At 43.2% G+C, this 3,782-nt stretch overlaps 1 pseudogene; it reads left to right on the forward strand.

The window, feature by feature from the left end:
• The window catches only part of LOC111536411, a 1,712-nt pseudogene extending 690 nt beyond the window's left edge, over positions 1-1,022 (forward strand).
• Positions 1,023-3,782: the final 2,760 nt, after the last annotated feature.

Below are 3,782 nucleotides of genomic sequence, written 5' to 3' on the forward strand. Positions count from 1 at the left end.
TTCTTTCTTTCTCTTTCTTTCTTTCTTTTCTTTTTTTTTTTAACAGAGTTTCACTCTTGTTGCCCAGACTTGAGTGCAATGGCGCGATCTCAGCTCACCACAACCTCTGCCTCCCAGGTTCAAGTGATTCTTCTGCCTCAGCCTCCCAAGTAGCTCTGATTACAGGCATGCGCCACCATGCATAGCTGATTTCATATTTTTAGTAGAGGCGGAGTTTTTCCACGTTGGTCAAGCTGGTCTCGAACTCCCAACCTCAGATGATCCGCCCGCCTCAGTTTTCCAAAGTGCTGGGATTACAGGCGTGAGCCACCGCGCCTGGCCTGGAGCAGCCCTATTACCTGGACCTAATCGAGCTCTTCCTGCAGAGTTCCTATCAGAATAATATTGGGCAGACCCTGGACCTCATCACAGCACCTCAGGGCAATGTGGGTCTTGGCAGATTCACTGAAAAGAGGTACAAATCTATTGTCAAGTACAAGGCAGCTTTCTACTCCTACCTTCCTGTAGCTGCAGCCATGTACATGGCAGGAATTGATGGCGAGAAGAACCATGCCAATGCCAAGAAGATTCTGCTGGACCTGGGAGAGTTCTTTCCGATTCAGGATGATTACCTTGACCTCTTCGGGGACCCCAGTGTGACCAGCAAAGTTGGTACTGACATCCAGGACAACAAATGCAGCTGGCTGGTGGTTCAGCGTCTGCAACAGGCCACTCCAGAATAGTACCAGATCCTGAAGAAGAATTACGGGCGGAAGGAGGCCAAGAAGGTGGCCCAGGTGAAGGCACTATATGAGGAGCTGGATCTGCTGGCCGTGTTCTTGCAATATGAGGAAGACAGTTACAGCCACATCATGGGTCTCATTGAACAGTATGCAGCACCCCTGACCCCAGCCATCTTTCTGGGGCTGGTGCGCAAAATATATAAGCAGAAAAAGTAACCTAGAGACTGCAAGGGCGGGGAGAGGAGGCTCTCAATAAATTGTTGTGTAACCTAAAAAAAAGAAAAAGAAAAAAGAAAATAAAAGAAATCCTTCCCTGCACCACAGTCATAAATATATTTTTCTAAATTTGGTTCAAAAATTTATAAAAGTTTGTTTTTTATAATTGGAATTTATTTTTATTGATTGTATCAGTTCTCCATTGCTGCATAACAAATTAACACAAACTTTACATCTTATGACAGCATACATTTTTCAGATCACTTTTTCCATAGGTCAGGAGTCTGGCACAACGACATAGCTGAGTTCTCTCTTGAGGAGCTTATAAGATTGAAATCAAGTTGTTGTCTGTGTGCATGCCCATCTGGGACTGGAAGTCCTCTTCCAAACTAACATGATTGTGGTAGGATTTGGTTCTTTTAGCTGTATGACTAAAGTCCCTGTTTCCTTGCCAGCTGTTAGCCAGAGGCTCCTCTTGGCTTCTAGAGGCCATCCACCTTCCCTTCCATGTGGCCTCCTCCATCTTCAAAGCCAGCAATGAAGAACCTGCCTTCTGTTGAATCCCTCTTATGCTTCAGATCTCTCTGTGAGTCTCTTCTCTAAGAAAAGTCCCAGCTTTCTAAAGGGCTCACCTAATTTGGTCAAGTTGACCCAGGATAATCACCCTGTCTTAAGGCCAGGTGATTCAGGATCTTAATCACATCGGCAAAACTCCTTCACAGCACCACCTAGATTAGTGTTTGACTGAATAATTGGCTGAAAATGTGTGTATTCCATGGGCCTAGAATCTTGGAAGCCATCTTAGAATTCTGCCTACCACACGGTGGAGGGTAGTGATCCATATTTTTAATGCGTGGATCATTATGTTATTTTCATTTTAGAAAATTTAAATCACATACAAAAGCAGAGACAATAGTTTCATAGTTTCATAAACTCTCATGTTCCCAGCATCCATCTTCTGTGATTCCACATGGCCAATCTATGTCCCAACTCCCTTCTCCCCACACCCTAGGTAATTTTGCAGCGGATCTAAGACATACTGGTTCATCTGTAAATGCTTTCATATGTATATTCAAAGACAGAACCTCTTTTCTTTCTACCTGGAAGTAGCCAGACTCAAGTTTAAGGGCATAGTCCTCCACTGCTAAGTCTGCCCAAGATTTCTGATACCAACTGTAAGTTGGGGTGGGGCCGGGGGGGGGTGTCCCAAAACTAACATGGTTGTGGTAGGATTTGGTTCTTTTAGCTGTATGACTAAAGTCCCTGTTTCCTTGCCAGCTGTTAGCCAGAGGCTCCTCTTGGCTTCTCAGTTTTAATAATTTGCTAGAAAGACTCATAGAATTCATCAAAACCCAATATACTCACAGCCATGTTTATTACAGGCAAAGAATGCAAATTATAAGAGACACATGGGCAAGAATCCTCGATTGGGAGTGTTCCCAATATGAAGCTGCTGTGTCATCAGGGATGTGTTAACCTTCTGGCATAGATATTTGGCAATACATGCATGGAGTACTGCCAACCCAGGAAGCTTGCATAAGTTTTGGTGTCCAGAGTTTTTGCCAGGTTCATTATGTAGGGATGGTTGGTAGAATTATTACCCATGTGGTTGAACTCAAGCTCCGGTCACACTCTACTCCCACAGGGCAGGCTGATATCATGTGGCTCAAAGCCCCAACCTTCTAATTACTTGATTGGTCTTTCTGGTAAGGCCAGCCTCCACCCTGAGCCATCTATTAGCTTAAACTATCAGGTGAGGTCTGAGGGGTCCACCATGACTAACCAAGACGCTCCTATCACATGAGAAATTTCAAGGGTTTAGAGGTTACCTCCCAGGAACTGAGGATAAAGGCCAAATTTCTTTGTTTTTCTTCTCTCTTTATTCCTTCATTCCTTCAGAACCACAATATCACTATCACACTTAAAAAAATTAATTTGAATTTTCATTAAATATCCAATAAATGTTCTATTTTTTCCCATTGGCTCATTAATAAAACCAGTTTTTATCTTCAAATTAATATCCTAACAAGCTTCACACATTGTACTTCGTTAATATGAATCTTAAGTTTCTTTTAGTTTATAGGTTTCCTTTCCCTTTTTGTCCCCTTGCAATTTATTTGTGGAAGAAAGTGAGTCATTTGTTCTATAGAGTCTATCACATTCTGAATTTGCATAAATTACATAACTATACAATTCACCCACATACTGTTTACACTTAACATATTCGAATTAACTTAGTTAGAGCAGACAGTTCAAACACACCTTGTGGTACAGATATCTAGGCACAATTCTAGAAACCCTTGTGAAGCATTTAGCGAACAACTTGGTGACTTGGGAAGCTCTGGAATATCTGTTCTAGTCCATCTCGATCCATCCTCCAAGCTTTGCTGCGTGTTACTTTGAATTAATGTATACTCCAGTGCACGGAGGGTCCAAGGACTTCAAGGCCTATTTCTTTTTTTATTTTTTTTGAGATGGAGTCTCGCTCTGTCATCTGGGCTGGAGTGCAGTGGTGCAATCTCAGCTCACTGTAACTTCCACCTCCTGAGTTCAAGCAATTCTTCTGCCTCAGCCTCCCAAGTAGCTAGGACTACAGGCACATGTCACCACACTTGGCTAAAGTTTTTTTGTATTTAGTAGAGACAGAGTTTCACCATATTGGCCAGGCTGGTCTCGAACTCCTGACCTTGTGATCTGCCTGCCTCGGCCTCCCAAAGTACTGGGATTACAGGTGTGAGCCACTGCGCCCGGCCATCAAGGCCTATTTCTACATGACAGACACTTCATAGAGGCCTGTTACTGCAGTGCTGCCAAGGGTATTTTTAAGAATGAAGCAAACTGGCA

The sequence above is a fragment of the Piliocolobus tephrosceles genome, chromosome 12 (assembly GCF_002776525.5).
Source record: "Piliocolobus tephrosceles isolate RC106 chromosome 12, ASM277652v3, whole genome shotgun sequence".
In the NCBI taxonomy this organism is placed as follows: domain Eukaryota; kingdom Metazoa; phylum Chordata; class Mammalia; order Primates; family Cercopithecidae; genus Piliocolobus; species Piliocolobus tephrosceles.